Consider the following 22,592-nt stretch of genomic DNA (forward strand, 5'->3'; position numbering starts at 1 on the left):
TCACCATCCTCCACCGCCTCCATCCTGAAGAGGGTGGCCTCTTCACCTGGCATGACAACTGATGGCTGCAAGGACCAGCCCCGCAGAGCATTGCAATGGCAGGCCACGGGGCCTCTTCCACCTGAGCACCTGGACTCACAACTAAGAAGTTCCAGAGTCCTGTGATGCTCCCACTTTTTTCTGAATGCCTCCCACACTTCTCTTGGCCCTGGACAGAACCCTGAGCTGCAACAGATGCAAAGGGATAAACATAATAGCACAGCAAGTGGTGAGCAATGGCGGCCCAGGATGCAGTAAATCTGTGGCCCACTAGCTCTTTGAGAGCGGGGAGTGAGGGGGATTGTCAGGCGGCTGGGTCTGGTGAGTCAGGGGTGGCCTGAGTCTGAAGAAATGGGTCACAGACAGCCTAGGACAGGGTGAATAGGCCCTGGGAGATCAGCTGAACAGGCGGGGCCCTAGGCTGTGAGCCATGCACAGGCTGCTGGCCCAAGTCTATACCAGTGGCTGAGAGGGTACTGAGTAGCACATTTACGGACATGCCACTAGACCAGAGGGCATCTTTCACGGTTCCTACGATGCATCTCCCCCACATAGCCATACTTTACTCCAGGGAGGTAGAGGGTTATGCATCTGCCTGGGGTAGCCCCAAGTGCTGTCATTGATCTGGTTCTGGAAATTCCAACCATGGATTCCTGCTCTGCAATCTGAATAGCACACTCCTATGTCCCTAGGGACTGTAAAACTGGGTGCTGTCCCTGAGTATCCAAAAGATACGCACGGGTGCTAAGTGGCTGGATAATTTTCTCCATAGGACAGAGAGCCTGTTGCTTCTGGATGCTAGGGGAGAATGGAAAAATCCCACAGTTTGCTATGGTTGATCTCCATAGTTCAGGGACAGCAGAGCAGTAGGGTACAGAGCAAGTTCTGCGTCTCTTTATCTTTGTTTCTGGCATAGCACTGTATTGAGGAATACCTCTGTATGTGTACCAGGAGCTGATGTCTGTGTGCCTCCGTCTCTCTAAGTCATGTTTTGCTGTCTGCCACTCTCTGGACACAAGCGCTCAGAAAAGATGCTTATCCTTAGTGTGAAGGCAAGCCCTTCTCCTCCGGAGTGAGTTGCACCAATGGGAGATCAGACTGTTTTAGTCCACACGTTCGGAGAGTGCTTTCTCAAACCGGAAAGCCAACAGAGGGTGATCACTGCTGTATTGCAGAAGGGGACGGGCAACCCTCCCTCCCATGCTGGCAGAAGTGAACGTTACACAGGATGGAGGCAGCTTGGCCACACTTTGCTCAGAGGGAGAAACGGGGCATGCTCTGCTGGCATGAGGAAATTCCCTGAACCTTGTTCGAATGCCTGCCAGGGAGAGGCTAAGGACAGCTCCCCATTAAGTTCCACAACTCATCAGTGTCGGAGACATGACTGTCTGCCATTTACCCTATCGAGTCCCTTTCAAAGTGGTTCTGCTGTCAGTGTGAGAACACATCCCAGCCTGCCTGGTTGCCCAACCCTGTGGGACTGGGAGCAGCAAGAGGATCAAACTAAGTCATCCATCCTATAGTCCTGATACCCGATATATGCATTCTGCAAAGAGTGCAGAGACTGATGTTTCAAACTGGAAGACTCTGCAGGTAGCAGGTGCATAAGCTGTAGTGCTGGTCCATCTTGAAACCTCACAAAAAAGGCAAGGGGTGCTTGTGTTCATGGCTAGGTCAGGGAAAGAATGCCTGACACTAGCAAAGGATGGAAAGGCCCTTGTAGCTGGGTGTTTTAGGGGCTATGGGGTCACCCACCACAGCTTCTGTGTCTGGGATTACAGCCTGCTCTGTGTCTCAGCTCCTCTGCACTCTCACTGGTCAACCCAGGCACTTTCCTACTACCTTTCCCTTCTGCAAGGCATCCTGGGTATTCTGTTGTGATTCCACTGAGAACTTGCCTGTTCAGTGAGATAACAGGGATCGATTCCCTGGCTTTACTGCATTTTCTAGCCAGAGTCTATGTACCTTTCCCTATGACCTTCATGTTTTCTCAATTAAACATTCATCACTTGGCTAAGTCAGTTCCATCAGCTCATACTCACAAGCCTGCTGGTAGGCACTTCTAGGCACACATGAGCTTGTACACACTAACATCCTTGAGAAGAAACTTGCACATATGGAGCTTTCTTCAACAATATGAAATTGGATAAGCACCCAAATTTCTTTGTCCAGGTTTTTGTTGTTGTTGTTTCACTTGCTCATCAATCACGCCAGGTTGCACTGCTAACTCTGTGACTTATCCTCAAAGTTTACAATGTCTTAACCTTTGCTCATAACAGGAACTGACCTGCAGAGCACCAGGCAAGGTTGAAAGCACTCGCTTTGGACGGCTGAGTGACATTCGCCTGTGTTCTGCCTTCTGCCATCACCTTGGACAGCTTCACACTACCACTCACATTGCCCTGATCCATTGTGCATTCTTTCAAGGAACCAGAAAAGAAGGACTCGCTAAGTTGGAGACCCACTTTCTTGATGTGCACCTATCTAGGTCATTCCTTGTCAGTGTAGTGCCCCTGTTGCTAGCCCACCAATCCTTAGGGCCCACAACATTCTGAGTGAGGCCCCTGTTCTTCCTATCTGTGTATCTTTCTGTGTGCACCTGTCTATCTGTGCCCCCAAGTGCTATCTCCTTGTAGCAGGGAAAGGCCAACAAGACACTTCAGCCTCCAAGAGCCCCAAGAGACTGGGACAGGCCTGGGTCTGATCCAATGTTGTGAAGAAGGTGTACATGGAAAAGGGTCTCTTCTGATACAAGGCATGGAACCTGAGGCCATAAAGGTAAGGGGGCATTCCTACACCTCCTCCCTTCTGTTTAACACTACCCAGACACACAGAGTCCCCGAACAGATGATGCTCTGGCAACCCCTTTCTAGGCACACAGCTCATGGCTCCCTTGGGCATAAAGCAGCTTTTCTATCTCAAATGCACCAAGAGGGCTTGAAACATCCAGGCCTCACTGGATGTTTTATAACTACCAAGACTCACTTTTAGTTGCTCTCATTTGGTCCAGGTACAACTCCCTACAGTCAGGCATCCCTGCTTGCCTACACAGCCCACATGCCAAGGAAGCCAGTCCCCATTTGGGCCCAAAGACATCCAAGATGATCACCTGGAAGGCAGGGTCCCTCTTTGTGTTATATGGTGCAGATCCCCTATGACAAAATCAGAAATTCTTCTCCAGTGAGACTGCCAGAATCCTCCCTCAGGTGAAGACACACACCTTTGCCCCTCTGGCCCCCACAACCAGGGGCAAGACCACAAAGGAAATAAGAAATTAATGTCAGGACTTTTCATATGCACCATGGAGTACCTTTGGCAGGATAGCTATTGCCTAGACCCTGGACCCTCAAATCAGCAGGTTCCAGACTGAACCCAAGGGCTTCCATGACTCGTACTCTCCTGAGGTCCCTTGGGACAGGCAATTAGGAAACCATCCTTGCTTCCACCCTGTTCCATCTCTCACAGGCACACCCCGGCAGGGAAACACACATGTACACCACACCTGCACTTTGCTGCCTTTCTTAACTGCCAGGGAGGCTGAAAGTGCCTAGAGGCATGCCACACTCTCACCCTGTCTCTCCTAGCATTCCTGTGATTTTTCTTGGATGGCCCATCGTGCAAGTGTGTGCCACCCTCACGGAGAGAGTGTGTGGGCTAATAGGCCAATCCTGGGGAGCACTGGCACAGGACTTTCCCTGGTCTCCTTCTCACATGTGTGGAACAAGTCTCCAGTGCAGCAGGCAGTTTGTGCATCTTTCTCCTTCAGGTCTCTGCTCTTCTCACAGGACCTTAGCCTCCTCACCATCCCAGATCTTGCCGTAGCCATGTTCACCATTCAACAGGTCAACCCACGTCCCCAGAGACTGAGGGCTCCACAGGCAGTGGTTTCAAAGCCCCACCACACCTGATTTGCCCTGGGTGAATCCTGAGACCATGAACCCCCTCTTGAACACACACAATATGATAAAAATTGTGTGCATTTTGTATTTTGTCTAATTGCAGATTTGTGGAGTCACGATCAAGAGTTGTCACTGATCATCCTCTCCACATTCCCATCCTGGACCAGGTCACTGTGGAAACTCGGTGACAAACCACCCTCAGACTGGAGACGCCTTGTGCATCCTCTTTTGGTTACTCAGCACCTCCTCTCTTGTCACCTTCATCATTGCTTCTGCCTTAGGCTGGACACACACAAACCCACATAAAAACAGGTGACACAAGCACACGCATTTATACAACATACACTCTGGACAGGGACAGGAATGCAAACAGAGAACACAGGTGTTTCAGGAGCTGAAGACGCCCATGTCCTGTAGTGTTGGAGATGGCATCAGTTGGCACCATGCCCTGCACTTGAGGCTCTTTGTCCACCTCCTCCCCAAGGTCTTCTGCATTTTCCCAAGGAGCCTGAAGCCACTTCCAGTGCAGCACTTGAGGTGGTGATATGATGCCAAGTGGTGGATGTGGAAATTCACAGAAGATCCCAAAGTCAGCAGAAAGGTGCATTGGAACCTCAGAGAGGATGCCCTTTCAATGATAGGCCTTCTGAGAGTAAGGAACGTGAAAGAAAGGCACAGACAACCTCAAACTCAGTGAGCAGCAGGAGGCCAAGTGATTGCAGGACCCATGAAAGGATAATTTTGACATACTTAATTCACACTGTGTCTAGTAGTATCACCTAGGACTCTCATGCTGCAACTACAGCTGATTTGAGGGAAACTTGCTTCACTCGCACACACACTGAGTCCACAAGCCCCCAGCCCCAGCAGGTCACGTGTTACATGTATCACCCAAATTCAGGCTCCCCAGCCAGCTGAATAAGAGCTTGAGCATCCCCATTTGGGAAACAACAGTGTCCCAGCTACTACATGGCTGTCCCTTTAGGGCCCTTCTCCAACCACCCCTTCGCCTTGCATGCCAACTCATACTGCAATGTCCCAGCTTCACACAGCATCACAGCATCAGGACACATGGCCCCTGTCCCCTGAAAACCCGGGCTCACAACTAAGATGGTCTGCAGTTCCGGGACACTCCTGCCTTCCTCTGGCTACCTCTAACGCTTCTCTTGGTGCTGATTGTGACCCCGAACTGGGGCAGATGTAAAGGTTGCAAACATAATAGATAGCAAGTGGTGCACAATTGTGGCCCAGCATATAATAACTCTGTGGGGCCCACTAGCTCTTTGGGGAGGGGAGTGAGGGGGATTGTTGGGAGGTGGGGAGTGGTATGTGGGGGTGGCCTGAGGGTGAAAAAAGTGGTGCCACACCTTTCAGGAGGTGGTGCCCGGACCCTGGGAGATCAACCTAACACACAGGATCCATACACTGTGAGCCACACTCAGGCTGCTGAGCCAAATCCAGAACAATGGCAGAAGGGGTAGTGGGAAACACCCTTGTAAACATGCCCTTAGACCAGTGGGCATCTTCTGTGGTTCCCTGGGCTCCAGAGCCCCCATGTGTCCAGACTCTCTTCCATGGACGTTGCGGGTTCTGAATCTGAACCTATCCTAGGTACTGTCATTGAATTGGCCTCTGGAAATTCAAACCACATGTTTCTGCTTCACAATCCAAACAGCACACTCCTGTGTTGAATGGTACTGTCAATCCCTGGGAGCTCTCCTTGAGTATCCAAATAATACTTAGGGGTGCAAACTGATTGGATGGTTTCCTCCATGGGACAGAGAGACTGTACTATTCCGATGGTAGGGGAGTGGGGACAAAGCAGCATGCCATATCTGCATTTTCTAGTTTTCAAAAACGGCAACAACAGCACCAAAACACAAAACCAACCAACCAACCAAACAAACAAACAAAACACGAGACACGCAAAGAAATAGGAGAAATTGTCAGGGTACATATAAGGAAATAAGCAGTAAATACAAAGCGTGGTTCAGAAAGCCTAGAAGCTGGACTTAGCAGACACATTATATCAGGTAGTATAGATAAAAAATACAAGAAAAAAATGAGTATTTTTTTTAATTGTCGAGAATATTTCACTAGAGAATCAAAACATACAGGTTTTTTTTAAAGAAATCCATTGGAGATGAAAAGAGGAGTGGCTGACTTCAAACTGTCTCTTTAAATCACTAATAGAGCAATCACACTAAAAAATCAACAAGGAAGCACAAGACTTAAACTTTATAATGAAAAAGTCTTAGGTATTTACAGAAAACATTACCTGATAGTAGAAGAGAAACAAATATAATTTCACTCAAAAGTTGATGAAGCACAAGTGATGGGTTTGACACAGAAATCAAAAGGATTTCTGTCTCACAAGTCATATTCCAAACATTGAGATCATAGTGGGCAACAATCAAGTAGTTCTCTAAGTATTCATTTCAGATCTTACCTTTCTCTTATAAGCCAAAAACAAACGAACAAATCAAAAACAGACAAACAAACAAAAAACAAACAAACAAACAAACAAACTAAACAAAAAAAAAAAACTTTGGAGGTTGAGGCTTTGCCTTATTTAATTTCATCATATACAGCAGCGGATTCTTAAACTTGGATCTGAGACCTTTAAATTTAGAAATCAGAACTGTGAACCCAATGTAAACTTACTAATTTTTTTTTCTTTTGATGAGTAAGAATACTAATGAAAATCACTGTCATATGCTATTGTTCTTATTTCATAAAGGTCATTTTTCCAAAAATATTTATAAGGCAAAACTTGAGGGAGTCCACTGGTGGTCCAGTGATTAGGACTCAGGGCTTTCTCAGCAGTATTCTGGGCTCAATTCCTGACTGGGGATCTAAGATTCCACAAGCTGCAGTGCCAACAAAAATTAAGGAAATAACAAAAAAGAAAGGAAAATGAGCAACCTAGCTCTGTAAAATATATATCATAAAATAGAAAGATACCTTCTCATTTTACTACAGAACACTGAAAATGTCAGCTTGCAGCATAATCCCTGAAAACCTAGCACAGAGCCTTGAATACACCTGGTCTTTAAAGGAGGACAGAAGGATGAGCTGTAGTATTTATCCAAAATTATAAGAGAATATGTATTGCATATTATATTTAAAATCAGAAAAGAAACAACCAGTCTTCCCACACAACACATATACTCTCAGTCAGCCAGAATCTTGTTATCTTAAATATAAGTGGATTGTAACAAATTTTGATGCCAGAATGATGAGAATCACAGGTCAAAAGCATTTTATTGCTTCACTGAAATACTGATATTAATGATTCCTAAATTCAAAAACATTATAAATTTAAGTGTAATTGTTACCAGATAGACTGGAAGACCAATGAATATAATATCTGCAGTATTTATCCAAATCTATAAAAGAAAACTCACAGTATATTATATTTAAAATGCAAACAAACAGTAATGTTTCATGTTAAGCCATACTTAAAGAGATACCAAAAATACAATTCACTCAGTGTGTCAAAAGTATCTGCTAAGAATTAGGGGAAAACTACAGATTAGTGTGTGTGTGTGTCTTGTGTACATGTGCAGGTATGTGTGTATGGTATGTGTGTGTGCTCATGCCTATGAGACAATGACTAGTTATAGATAGTTACATTATATTAAGCAAAAATTAAAGTTAGGCAGTTCAGTTTTTGTCTAACAGTATATTAAAATATACAATAATTTTACATCAACTAGTCTTTTAAACTTACAAAAGCATAGTTCTGTGTCATGGAAGTTACTTTTATTCACGAATTGTTCCTGGAATTTTTAGTTATTTAAAAAAAATGAAAAGAAGTCATCTACACAAATATAGCCATCTAGTTATCAACCTACATCAATTCAGGTCCCAATTCACTATCTGGAAAAGAATGACTTAACAACAAAATTGATTTTTAATCCAAAAAATTAGGGTTGAAGTAATTTTTAAACAATATGATCAACAAATGTGCCAAAATTACTAAATACGATGGTCCATCTTGTTCCAATTTCAAATGCTCCTTACAACCCCTACAGCTGTTCTCACAAATAATAACTTTACTCAGGACAATACACTATATTTAATTAGCAATTAGACTCCTTTTGTCTTAAAAGTAGTTTTTTTTTTTTTCTATCTTTCCAGGCTTAATGTTTTTGTTAAGTGTCTAGGCCATTTGTTTCATACACAGAATTTGTTTCCTCAAGTGCAAACACATCTGGCATAAGTCCAGCCTATGTGTCACAAATCATTCTTTCTAAATATCAATCCTATTATGAAAGTTATCAAGGATTTTCTAATTATATGCATTTATGCTGCTAAGTCACTTCGGTCGTTTCTAACTCTGTGCCACCATATAGATGGCAGCCCACCAGGCTCCCCTGTCCCTGGGATTCTCCATGCAAGAACATTGGAGTGGGTTGCCATTTCCTTCTCCAATGCATGAAAGTGAAAAGTGAAAGGGAAGTCGCTCAGTCATGGCCAACTCTTCACGACCCCAAGGGCCGCAGCCTACTAGGCTCCTCCACCCATGGGATTTTCCAGGCAAGAGTACTGGAGAGCAGTGCCATTTATATTGCCATATAAATCATTATTTTTGAAGTATTCAGGAATTCACAAAAGTCAGTCACTTGGAAATAAAGGCTAATTTTATAAAGGTAAGTTTTTTATTAAAGTAAAATGTACCTCTTTGCTAACATCTGCTGGATAGTGGAAAAAGCAAGAAAGTTCCAGAAAAACATCTATTTCTGCTTTATTGACTATGCCAAAGCCATTGACTGTGTGGATCACAATAAACTTTGGGAAATTCTGAAAGAGATGGGAATACCAGACCACCAAACCTGCCTCTTGAGAAATCTGTATGCAGGTCAGGAAGAAACAGTTAGAACTGGACATAGAAAAACAGCCTAGTTCAAAATAGGAAAAGGAGTACGTCAAGGCTGTATATTGTCACCCTGCTTATTTAATTTATATGCAGAGTACATCATGAGAAATGCTGCACTGGAAGAAACAGAAGCTGGAATCAAGATTGACAGGAGAAATATCCATAACCTCAGATATGCAGATGACACCACCCTTATGGCAGAAAGTGAAGAGGAGCTAAAAAGCCTCTTGATGAAAGTAAAAGAGGAGAGTGGAAAAAGTTGACTTAAAGCTCAACATTCAGAAAACGAAGATCATGGCATCTGGTCCCATGACTTCATGGGAAATAGATGGGGAAACAGTAGAAAGTGTTAGACTTTACTTTTGGGGGCTCAAAAAACAAACTGCAGATGGTGACTGCAGCCATAAAACTAAAAGACACTTAGTATTTGGAAGAAAAGTTATGACCAACCTAGATAGCACATTCAAAAGCAGAGACATTACTTTGCCGACTAAGGTCCATCTAGTCAAGGCTATGTTTTTTCCAGTGGTCATGTATGGATGTGACAGTTGGACTGTGAAGAAGGTTGAGCATCGAAGAATTGATGCATTTGAACTGTGGTGTTGGAAAAGAAACTTGAGAGTCCCTTGGACTGCAAGGAGATCCAACCAGCACATTCTGAAGGAGATCAAACCTGGGATTTCTTTGGAAGCAATGATGCTAAAGCTGAAGCTCCGGTACTTTGGCCACCCCATGCAAAGAGCTGACTCATTGGAAAAGACTCTGATGCTGGGAAAGATTGGGACAGGAGGATAAGGGGACGACCCAGGATGAGATGGCTGGATGGAATCACGGACTCTATGGACATGAGTCTGAGAGAACTCCAGGAGATGGTGATGGACAGGGACGCCTGGCTTGCTGCGATTCATGGGGTCGCAAAGAGTCTGACACGACTGAGTGACTGAAATGACTGACTGATACCTTCACACTGACCTTTTGTTTCAAGCTTCCTCAGATATGACATATCCTTGTCACACCATCAAAATACATTGCTTCCATTTGTGCATTTCCCAACATTTTGGTTACTTGAGCATATTCTTTAGAAGTGTCAAAAAAGTAAAAAATCAAAACAAAACTAAGATACTGTTCAATTTTTCTTAAACTGTAACATTTTTCATTAGGTTGGTAACTTTTAGTACTACCTTTGGACCAAACCATGAGTTAAAAAAATAAAATAAAATGGTCAAGTATTATAACAAAAGAGAAATATCTCAATGTGATAGGTAATAATTTTCTCCATAGAAATGAGAGGACTTTTAATCTCTCAAACAATGTCTGTATTCTTTTCCAGCTACATTTATGTATTTACCCCCTTATTTTTAGAGGAAGTAAAAATCAACAAAAGTGAAGTTGTTAATCCAAAATCACAAATGCTATTTCAAATGAAAATCTATCTGCTACTAGGAATATTTAAGTTATCCACTAATTTGAGAAAAACAACTCAGTCTTAAATCTTCATGACTGCATGCTCTACCTTTGGACATCAAAGCGGCTCATTTCAAACTGCACCTTAAATATGCTGACTTAGCAACTTCTCACTCTGAGTATTTCTTAAATTGTGTCTCTCCTTTCCCTCATTAACTCTACTGATAATAAACAGTACATTGATCATTAACAAACTTTTGCTTGAGAACACGTTGATGCTTATTCTAATATTCTTAAAATCATATTTCAAGATAAAGCATCAAATGTTTAAGAACAATTATATGTAAGAATAGTCAAGAGGCCACCTGATTCTACTGTCACATGAAAACTTTGACATAAGCATTAGCCAGTACAGTACGATGTCTTCTTGACTTAAATGACAAAAGCAGGCATCAGAATAAAGAGAAAAAAACAGGTAGTTAATATAAAACTTGTACATTATTAAATTTTTTACTAACAACTTACGTCAAATTGAAGCCACTGCAGTTATGATTAAAAGGTGTCTGCAGCTTGACCATTAAGGTACAACCTAAATCAAATTCCTGATGATTATACAGTGGAAGTGAGAAAAGATTTAAAGGACTAGATCTGATAGATGCATGATGAACTATGGACGGAGATTTGTGACACTGTAGAAGAGACAGGAATGGAGACCATTCCAAGAAAAAGAAATGCAAAAAAGCAAGATGGCTATTTGAGGAGGGCTTACAAAACTGTGAAAAGAAGGGCTTTAAAATGCAAAGCAAAAAAAGAAAGGTACCAATTAGAAAGTAGAGTTCCAAAGAACATCAAGGAGAGAAAAGAAAGCCTTCCTCAGAAATCAGTGCAAAGAAATAGAGGAAAACAATAGAATGGAAAAGACTAGCACTCTCTTCAAGGAAATTAGAGATACCAAGGGAACATTTCATGCTAATATATGCACAATAAAGAATATAAATGGTATGGATTTAAGAGAAACAGAGGATATTAAGAAGAGGTGGCAAGAATACACAGAAGAATTGTACAAAAAAGATCTTCATGACCCAGATAATCACGATAGAATGTTGACTCACCTAGAGCCAGACATCCTGGAATGTAATGGGCCTTAAGAAGCATCACTATGATCAAAGCTAGTGGAGGTGATGGAATTCCCATTAAGGTATGTCAAATCCTAAAAAAATGATGCCTTGAAAGTGCTGCACTCAAAATGCCAGCAAATTTGGAAAACTCAGCAGTGCCAGGACCTGGGAAATGTCAGTTTTCATTCCAACCCCAAAGAAAAGCAATGCCAAAGAATGCTCAAATACCACACAATTGCACTCATCTCACACACTAGCGAAATATTCCTCAAAATTCTCCAAACTATGCTTCAGTAATACAAGTGTGACCTTCCAGATGTTCTGTCCAAGCTGGTTTTCAAAAAGGCACAGAAATCAGAGATCAAGTTGACAACATCTGTAGGACCATTGAAAAAGCAAGCACGTTCCAGAAAAAAAAAATATATATGTATATATATATATACACACAGATATACATATGACTATGACTATATATATATATATAAAACTATATATATATATAAAACTATATATATATATGTATATATACATATATGACTATGACAAAGCCTTTGACTGTGTAGATCAAAACAAACTGGAAAATTCTGTAAGAGATGGGATTACCAGACCACTTGACCTGCCTCTTGAGAAATCTGTATGCAGGTCTGGAAACAACAGTGAGAACTGGACATGGAGAACAGCCTGGTTCCAAATAGGAAAAGGAGTATGTCAAGTCTGTCTATTGTCACCCTGCTTATTTAACTTCTATGCAATGTATATCATGTGAAATCCTGGGCTGGATGAAACACAGGATGGAATCAAGATTGCTGGGAGAAATGTCAATAACCTCAGATATGCAGACAACACCACCCTTATGGAAGAAAGTGAAGAAGAACTAAAGTTCCACTTGATGAAATTGAAAGAAGAGAGTGAAACAGTTGGCTTAAAGCTCAACATTCAGAAAACTAAGATCATGGCATCTGGTCGCAACATTTCACGGCAAATAGATGGAGAAACATTGGAAACAGAGGCTACTCATACCCTCTGTATGTCACCCAGATTTGTAAAATCCTAGTTCTTATACACCATTTGGAAACATCCCTTATTCCTCCAATCAAACCTGGGTATCGGGAACAGCTTAGCCAATCCGTGAATCAGGCACTCCTGTTAAAATCCAGGCTAATGTTTGGGCCAGCTGCAGTCTTTACTTGGTTTCTTTTCATGACAGAAACTTGAGGCTGGTTCATAATCTGTTTTAGGTCAAGGAGCCATTCTGGGCACATGCCAGGCAAAGAAGAGCCAGGAGCATCAGCCCTAGACTGGGGTGTGAGCAGGACAATGGAACAGGCATCTGCAAGATGCTGGTCAGTGCCGCTGGCCCAGCCACCACTGATATCCTCAGGCCCATAATTTCAGACATGCGCATGGCTGTGGGTTCCTTGTGGGGTTGTGCATTTGATGTGGTCTGCTTTTCCAAGCAGGGGCTGTTTCTTACCCCTACTTTTCTCCTCCAGAACTGTGTATGGTGGGTAGTGGCATGTCACTGCTTCCATGGTCAGACTGGCAGTCCTTGTTAGAAACTGTGGCTGCAACCCAAGGGGTTGGTGTGTGTGTGTATGTGTACATCTGTATGTGTGTGTGCGTGTGCATGTGTGTGTGTGTGTGTGTGTGTGTGTGTGTGTGTGTGTGACTCCCATGTCTCAGCTATATCCTGGGATAATCCATATTTACAACAATAACTGTCTGCTGAGGCTGCCCTGGTGTACTATCTATGGTTGTTCCTAACTTAGAGGACTTGGATGCTGCTCCTCCTTAGATGCAGGCTTGAAAGAGACACTCAAAGACATAGCTGTGACACTTACAGCTGTGTCCATGATCAGATCCTATTTGGCTGTGCCGTTGGAGACTGGCAATTGCCCAGGACCACACTTCCTTCAGGGGCTTCTAGGTGCCCTTCTTGTGCCCTCGCCCCCACCCATCCTGCATCTCCTGCTCTTTTCCATTCTCCTCCTCTTCCACCTGAGCAGAAGACCCCAAGGTTCAGCACAAAGGATACAGCTTTGCTCCAGAAGCCAGGGATGCCTTGAATGATGGCACTACTCTGAGCCAAGTGACACTTCCTACACTGATGGTTCTCGCACATGAACCGAATGTAGGCCCTGCAGTTCTTTTCTTTCTCACAACTCAGTTTCACCTGCAGGGCTGCCAGGGCCTGAAGGGCATCTAGCGCCTGGCATTCACTCGGGCTTCTGGGGATTTCTTGGCCCTGCTCCTCCACTGTCTTCTCCTACAGCTCCTGGGAGGACTGCTGTTTCTGCTCCTCATCCACCACAACCTCTACCTCCTCCATGATGCCTTCCACCAGCAGCTGGAAATTCCGCCCGATTCCCACCACATCTCTGTCCACAACAGCCTAGCTGTCCTTCACTGCCTCCACCATGAAGAGTGTGGCCCCTTAGCCTGGCGTGACACTTGGTGGCTGCAAACTCAGAGATTCTGCTCCAGCGAGACTGCCAGAATCCTCCCTCAGGTGTAGATGCACACCTTTTCTGGTCTGGCCCCACAGCTAGGGCAAGACCCCAGAGGAAGGAAAGAATTCATGTCAGGACTTTCAGCAATAGCCATGGGGTATCTTTGGCAGGATCACTGTTGCCTAGACCATGGACCCTGAAAACCAGCAGGCTCTGAACTGACCCCAGGGGCTTCCCTGTCTCCCAGTTTCTCGAGGTCCCTTGGCGCAAAAAGTAGCACACTGTCTTTCTTTCCTGTTCCCTCCCTCATAGGCACACCCTGACAGAGGGGCATACATATACACCCATATCTGCATTTTCCTTTTCTTTCTGCAGTGCCAGGAGAGCTGGAAGTGCCTGGTGCATGCCACACTCACACCCTGTCTCATCTAGCATACCTGTGGTTTTGTATGGAGAACCTACTTTGGCATATCTTGTGTTTTGTGTTGCATCGTGCCAGTGTATGCAACCCTTGGGGAGAGAGCATGCTGGCTGTCCAGGACCTTCCCAGGTCTCCTTCTTACATGTGTGGAAAAAGTCTCCAGTGAAGCAGGCAATCTATGCCTCTTTCTCCTTCAGGTCTCTGCTCTTCTCTGCATGACCTTAGCCTCCTCACCATTCCAGGTCCTCCTGCAGCCATGTCCAACATTTCCACAGGCCAGCCCATGTCCCTACAGACTGAGGACTCCACAGGCACTGATTTCAAGGCCCTACATCACTTGATTTTCCCTGTGTGAATCCTGACCATGACCCCCTTTTCCCAGTCAAAACACACAACACAGTAGAAATTGTGAACATGTTTTGTATTTGGTCTAACTGTAGATTTGTGGAGCCACAGTCTCTAGTTATCACTGGCCATCTTCTCCCCATTCCACTCTGGACAGGATCACTGAGGAGACTCAGCGACCTACCAACCTCAGACTGGGGACACATACCTTATTTCCTGGTTGCTTGGCACCTGCTCTCCTATTGCCTTCATCTCTGCATATGCCCTGGGCTGAACACACCCACAAAAACACAGGTGACACAAGCACACATTATGTATACAAGAGCATCTACCGCAAAACCAGAATCTGTCTGTCTTACTATTTTGTGCCTTTCACCAACTCTCCTGACATACAGGGGGCTATCCACAACCACCTTTCTCTGGAGTAAATCAGCTTAGGGTTCTAGCTAATAAGTCTCCTGGACATGAGACAAATATTTCAAATCAAACCCCCACTGTTAGCATTCTAGCATGCTTGACAGGTTTATCCAGACTCTTGCAGTTACGCATATGATTGTTCACAGCCTCCCTACTGTGAGAAGCACAGGAAGCCTAAAACATAGAGCCTTTCAAAGAATTAAAAGTTATTAGAGTAGTGCTGGCATAGGATTTCATTACTGGGCCAAAGCTTGTTGCTGAGTTCCCATGTCTCTTATCCATCGGACACCTGAGAGTGCATTAGTTAACATAGTTGTAATGTAAGAAGAACAAGTGTAGCCTTGAAATTAACTACATCAGACCTTTGAGCTAATTGGTTCTTTCTTTCTTGTAACTCACTGCGCCTTTCCTCCATGAGAAATGTAACTTGTTTGATACTTTCTGAGGGTGACATAGATTAGAAATATAAAGAAAACACATTTCAAGGGAAAATAAGTTTTCTGGTTGAAGAGCCTTTATCTAAAGAGGGTCATAAAATGTTCACAGGCCTCCAAGGCCAGAAGATAATGTACACAATATTGTTTATCAGAAAGGCATGCAGAAAAAAAAAAAGTCATGGTTTTGATAAAGATGTAATGTTTGGGCTGACTCTGTATGACTTTGCATCTTTCATTTCCCTCTATACACAACTTAAGGTATAAAAGTCTCTTTTGAAAGTAAAATAATGGGCCTTGCTCACCGAAGAAGCTTGGTCACCCCGTGTTTTTATTTTTTTCTCTTTCTTTCTTTCTCTCTCCCTCTCCCTCCCTCCCTTTTTCAGGCTGATCCCTTGGAACACAGAAGCTCCCTCTTGCCCGGCCAAGGAATAACAGCCACTTTCTCTCCCTTATTTTCTTATCTACAACATTCTTTCCTTATCTGTCTCTAAATCATTCGCCATTTCTCCTGAGGGTTTGCCTGAATCCTGCATGTGCTGGACCCTGGCAATTGTGGGATGAACAGTGGCGTACATGTGTCTCTTTCAGTTTTGCTTTCCTTGGAGTGTATGCTTGGGTGATTGCTGGTCATAAGAGAGTTCCATTTCCAGGTTTTTAAGAAATCATATGGTTTTTTGTGGCTACATCAGTTTTCATTCGTAGCAACAGTGTAAGTTGGTTACCTTTTCACTCCCTCTCCAGTGTTTCCTGTTTGAGACTTTGGGTGATGGTCCTTGGGACCAGTGTGAGATGACATCTCACTGTGGTATTGACTGTCATCTCTCTGATAATGAGGGATGTTGAGCATGTGTCCTGTGTTCATTAGCCATCTGTATATGTTCTCTAGAGAAATATCTATTTAGTTCTTTTGCCCACTTTTTGGTTGGGTTGTTTATTTCTCTGGTATTGAGTTGCATGAGCTGCTTGTATATGTGGGAGATTAACTCTTGGGCAGTTCTTTGATTTGTTGTAATTTGCTCCAGTTCTGAAGGCTGTCTTTTCACCTTGCTTATAGTTTCCTTCACTGTGCAGAAGCTTAGAAATTTAAATCGGTCACTGTTGTTTCCTTCTGTGTTTATTTCCATTACTCTGGGAGGTGTGTCACTGAGGAGAAGATCTTGCTATGATTTCTGTCAGAGAGTGTTCTACCTTTGTTTTTCTCTAAGAACATTATAGTTTCTGGTCTTCCGCTTAGGTCTTTAATCCATTTTGCATTTGTTTGTGTGTGTGCCATTAGCAAACATTTTATTCTTTTAATGTGGTTGACCTGTTTTCCCAGACCTGCTTGTTCAAGAGGTTGTCTTTGCTCCGTTGCATATTGATGCCTCCTCTGTCAGAGACAAGGAGGCCGTGGGTGTGTGGCTTTGTCTCTGGACTTCCTATTTTGTTCCATGGATCTGTATATCTGTCTTTTGCCCAGGACCTTATAATCTTGATGATTAGCTTTGTAGTATAGTCTGAAGTCAGGAAGTCTGATTCCTCCGTTTCCATGATTTCTAAAGAGTGATTTCCTCATTGGAGGTCTTTTGTGTTTCCACACAGATTGTGAAATCATTTGTTCTAGTTCAGTGAAAAACACCATTGGTGTTTTGATAGGGATTTCACAGTGGAATATGAGAATATCAATGTGAATGAACGTACTGATAGATTGCCTTGAGTTGCACACTCATGGTCACTATATTGATTCTTCTGACCCAAGAACATGACACACTTCTTCATCTATTTGTGTGATCTTTGATTTCTTTCACCATGGCTTTATGGTTTTCTGTACCAGGTCCTTGCTTTCTTCAAGTGAACATATTCCTAAATATTTGATTCTCTTCCCTGGATGGTGAATGAGATACTTTCCTTAAGTTCTCTTTTTTGCTTTTCATTGCTAGTGTATCAGAATGAAAGGGATTCCTGAGTATTAATTTTGTATCCTGAAGATATACTCTATTCATTGATTAGCTCAAGTAATTTTCTGCTGACATCCTTATTGTTCGCTGTGTAGATGGTCATGTCATCTTCTAACAGTATTTTTTTTTCTTCCAATCTTTATTCCTATTATTTCCTTTTTCCCTGATTGCGATGTCTAGGACTAACTTAAAAACTAAAGCCAATGTGTTTTTCACCTTAGAAAAGCTTACTGATGAAAATACGAAGCACTGAGAAATCTCAATTCTACCAGATTCCTGCAATAAAATCATGAAGATCTTCAGGAGTTAGGGGTAATTTATTAGGTGGTGGGGAAGCAGAATCTGTTAAGTATTTAGAAACCTATGTCATCATCAAATTAGTCTGGAATACTTGTAGTCTTTCCTTTGTTTCAGAGGCTTCTAGAGCCCTAAGAGTAATGCAGGGCTTCCTAACTGAAACCAAGAAACTCAACAAGAGCTCATCAAACTCTAACAGTGCACATTAGAAAAATTATGTTACTGTGCTGTTAAAAGTTGTGAGCTTAAAGAATGGCAAAGGTACATTCAAGATGATTGTGCTGAAGATCATGCTAAAACAGGTGAGGCTACAGGGCAAGGGAACAGGGGAAGCATGGGAGACCCCTGAATGAAGTGTGGTCCAAGGCAGAGGCAGGCTCCAAAGGCACAGCTGAGAAGAGTCCCTTAGGGCCACAGCTGTAAGTGTCACAGCCATGACTTTGGGTGTCTCCCTCAGGCCTGCATCTGAGGAGGATCAGCACCTGAGGCCTCTAGGTCAGGAATGACAAAAAACAGTACACCAGAGCGGCCACCAGAGACAGTTATTATTGTAAATGTTGATGATCCTGCGAAATAGCTGAGATAGCAGGAGTCCAAGACCCATGCCATTCAGTCAGAGCCCCTGTAGTTGCTCTCACTAGTGCAATGCAAAGGCATGAGGTGGTCCACCAGCAAAGAGGAACTGGAAGGGGCTGCTATTCTCATCTGCTCTGAGTGCCAGACAAATTCAGACACATGCCCACCATCTGTTGTAAAGACAGGGAGCAGGTCAGAGACCTAGGGCTTTCTTGCTGAAGACACATACACACACACATACATGCACACATACACATGCACACCACCCCCTTGCTTAAAGACACAGTGTGCAACAGGGATTGCAAATCCTGACACAATAAGCAGAGATGAAGGGAACAAGAGAGGAGATGCCAAGCAACCAGAAGAGAAGACACAAGGCATCACAACTCTGAGGGTGGTTGCTCACTGTATCTCTGCCGTGACCCTGTCCAGGATGGGAGTGAGGAAAGGATGGCCAGTAATAACACAGGAACTTGGCTCGAGAAATCTTCCATTAGACGAAATACAGAAAAACGCTCACCGTTTCTATTGTGTTGTAGTATGTGTTTGGACCAGGAAGAGGAGGTGCATCCTGGGTGACTGTCTTTGATGTCTCTGTGCCCAACCGAGGACTGGCTTCCTAGGCACATGGGCTCTGTAGGTAAGCAGGGATGCCTGACTGTATGGAGTTCTACCTGGGCCTAATGAAACCCACTGAAAGAGAGTATTTACATTTAGCAAATCAGTGAGGGTGGGTGGAATCAAGCCCTCTTGTTGTTTTTGAGACAGAAAAGCTGCTATCTGCCCAAGGGAGGCTTGATCTGTGGGCTCAGTAAGGGCAGGTTTTCCAGGTCATCATCTGTTTGGGGATTCCGTGGGTCAGGGTAGTCATAAACAGAAGGTGAAATGCCACCTTATCTTTATGGCCTCAGGTTGCACGCCTTGTATCAGAAGTGGCCCTCTATCTATGTGCACGTTCCTCACTACATTGTTATGTATTTATTTATTTTTTAAAGCTTTATAACTTTTTATTGAAATGCACATATAGAAAAATACATAAATCATGAGTGTACAGTTCAATGGATACTCACAAACTAAACACATCCGCATAATTAGCATCCAAATCAAGAAACAGAAAATTACTGGCAACCCTGAAAACTCTCTTGTGTCTCTCGCAATCACTGCACTCCAAAGATAACTAGGGTATCTGACTTTCAACACATAGATTAGTTTTATCTCTTTTGGACCTTTACATGAACAGAATCATACAGTATGCATCTCTGTGTCTAGCTTACATTACTTAACATTATACTTAATGAGACGTATCTATGTTTTCCATGCAGCAATAGCTTGTTCATTCTTGGGCTACAGTTCAAGATCTTTCTTAAATCTAAATCTTGGCAAATTCATCTTCAAGAAGTAGATTGGAGATACCCAGCTGGAGTTTTTATCATGTTCCATTATCACTTGACTTTCCACGTTTCAGTGAAGACAGTTTCTGCCTCTTGTTTTGGAACACTATTTCACAAGTCCTGACATGTAGAAAATGTTCCTGAGAGTCTGAATTTTTCTTCCCAAGAATCCTTTATATATTATCTAATTACTCTCCCTGGGACCATTACATTTTTCCAATGATAGAAGACTATTATTGTTTCCTCTGTGTCATCTTTTTGGCAGTAGTGCCTTTATTCTTGCTTTTGTAGAACAACATCTAAATGTCTTTCTGCCTTCTGCCATCATGTTGAAGTTTAGGGTCCATCAGCAAAATTCCAAGGACCATGTCCAGCCAATGGACACACACTGGGTTGTAAACAATCTTCATTTCTGGGAAGAATTTGTTTGTTTAATTTTTTTTAAATTTTTTTTATTTCACTTTACAGATTGTATTGGTTTTGCCAAACATAAACACGAATCCTCACAGCATTGGATCACATGCAGGCTCATCACAGTCCCTGGGGGCCCTTGGAGGCTCCGGCATCTCTTTGGACTTTTCCTGCTAAAGGGAGATAGCACTTGGAAGCACAGGTAGACATGTGCACATAGAAAGCTACACAGATAGAAAGAACAGGGGGCCTCACTCAGAATGTTGTGGGCCCTAACGGGTGGTAGGCTAGCCAAAGGGACATGAATTTAATGAGGAATGACCTAGATAGGTGCACACCAAAAAGACAGTTCTCCAAGTCAGCTGAGCCCAGACATCCTTGTTTTCTTGTCCCCTGAAGGATTGCACAGACAACGGATCAGAATAGCCTGACTGGTACTGGGAAGCTGTCCAAGGTGATGGGAGAATGCAGAACGCAGGTGCCTGTCACTCAGCTGTCCAGGGCGAGTGTTTCCAACCTGCCCAGTTCTCTGCAGATCGGTCCCTGTCAGGAGCAAATGCCAAAATTTTGTAGCCTTTGAGGCTAAATCACAGAGTTAGAAGTGCAACCTGACGTGATTGATGAGCATGTGAAAGAAAATAACCAGGACAAAGAAACTCGGGTGGTTACCAAAACCCATGTTCCTGGAGAAGAAAGCTTGTACTTCTGCATATCTGCAAGTTTCCTTTCAGGGAAATTAGTGTGTACACACCCACGTGTGTGCATATGTGTGCACATAATCGCCTGACAGTACGCTTGTGAATATGAAGTGTCGGAACTGACCTAGCCAGGTGATGGAAGTTGGATAGCGAAAACATGAAAGCCATAGGGAAACGTACATACTCAGGCCATCAGAAGCACTGGAAACACCGTACTAATGCCTGTTATCTCACTGAGTGAGCAATTTCTAAGTGGAATCACAGTGGTGCACCCAGGAAGCCTGGCAGAAAGGAGAGGCAGGAAGAAATTGACTGGGGGCCACCAGTGAGAGTGCAGAGGATCCAAGACACAGAACAGGCTGCAATCCCAGATACAGAAGCCACAGTGGGTGACCCCACAGCCCCTTGGACATGCAGCTACAATGGCCTTTCCATCCTTCTCGAGCACTGGACATTCTTTCCCTGACTTTACCATGAGCATGAGCAACACTTGCCATTTATGTGAGGTTTCTGAAATGGACCAGCAAGGCAGCATAGGCACTTGCTACCTGCATAGTCTTCCAGTCTGAAACATCACTCTTTGTACTCTTTGCACAAAGCATATACAGGGGGTCAGGACTATAGGATGGATGGCTTAGATTGATCCTGTTGCTGCTCCCAGCCCCACAGGATTGGGTAACTGGGCAGGCTGGTACATGTTCTCAGATGGAGAACAGAACCACTTGAAAGGGCCTCAATAGGGTAAATGGGCAGACGTACATGTCTCCCGCACCAGTGAGTCATGGAACTTAACAGGGAGCTGTCCTTAGCGACTCACTGGCAGGAATTTGAACAAGGTTCAGGGAGCTTCCTCATGCCAGCAGAGCATGCCCCATTTCTCCCTCTGTGGAAAGTGTGGCCAAGCCACCTCAGGCCTGTGCAGGTTCATGTCTGTCCAGTGAGGGAGGGAGGGTTACCCGACCCATTCTGCAGTTCAGCAGTGGCTGCCCACTGTTGGCTTTCAAGATTGAGAAAGCACTCTCCAAACCTGCAGACTAAAAATATCTGATCTCCCATTGGTCCAACTCACTCAGGTGGAGAAGGGCTTGCCTTCACTCCAAGGATAAGCTTCTCCTATGAGCGCTGGTGTCCATACAGTGGGAAACAGCAACGGCACCACTTAAAGAGATGGAGACACACAGACACCAGCCCTGGTACACACAAGGAAGGATTGCTCCAAACAGTGCTATGCCAAAGCAGAGACAAAGAGAGAGCTCTGTACCCTAAGGTCCTGGTGTCCCTGAACAACAGAGATCAACGTGGCAAACGGTGGGGTTTTTCCCTACTCCCCTAGCATCCGGCCAGCAACAGTCTGTCTGTCACATGGAGAAAAGTATCCAGCCACTTGGCACCCCTGTGTATCCTTTGGATACTCAGGGAGAGCTCCCAGTTATTGAAGGTCCTGTGGGACACAGGTGTGTGCTGTTTGGATTGTGGATCAGGAATCCGTGGTTGGAATTTCCAGATCTAGATCAATGACAACCCCTGAGGTAGCGGCAGATGCAAAACCTGATAGTTCTCTGGAGCAGAGACTGGCCACGTAGTGGAGCTGGATCCCAGGAACACGGAAGATGTCATCTGGTCTAAGAGCATGTCCATCGTGTGCTGTCCACTACTCTCTTGGCTGTTGGTCTAGATTTGGGTCAGCTGCCTGTGCGTGGCTCACAGCCTAGGGCCCCGCCTGTTTGGCTGATGTCCCAGGGCCCGTTCACCCTGTCCTGGGCTGCCACCACCCGTTTCTATAGTCTCAGGCCACCCCCCCCACAACACCAGCCATAGCCTCTGAACCATGCCCCATACTCCCCACACCAAAAACGCTAGTGGGCCCCAC

General features: G+C 44.0%; 1 pseudogene; it reads right to left on the reverse strand.

Moving 5' to 3' along the window:
- LOC132658936 (testis-specific Y-encoded protein 1-like) overlaps positions 1-22,360 on the reverse strand; it is a 36,994-nt pseudogene extending 14,634 nt beyond the window's left edge.
- Positions 22,361-22,592: the final 232 nt, after the last annotated feature.

Source organism: Ovis aries, chromosome Y, assembly GCF_016772045.2.
Source record: "Ovis aries strain OAR_USU_Benz2616 breed Rambouillet chromosome Y, ARS-UI_Ramb_v3.0, whole genome shotgun sequence".
Taxonomy (NCBI): Eukaryota; Metazoa; Chordata; class Mammalia; order Artiodactyla; family Bovidae; genus Ovis; species Ovis aries.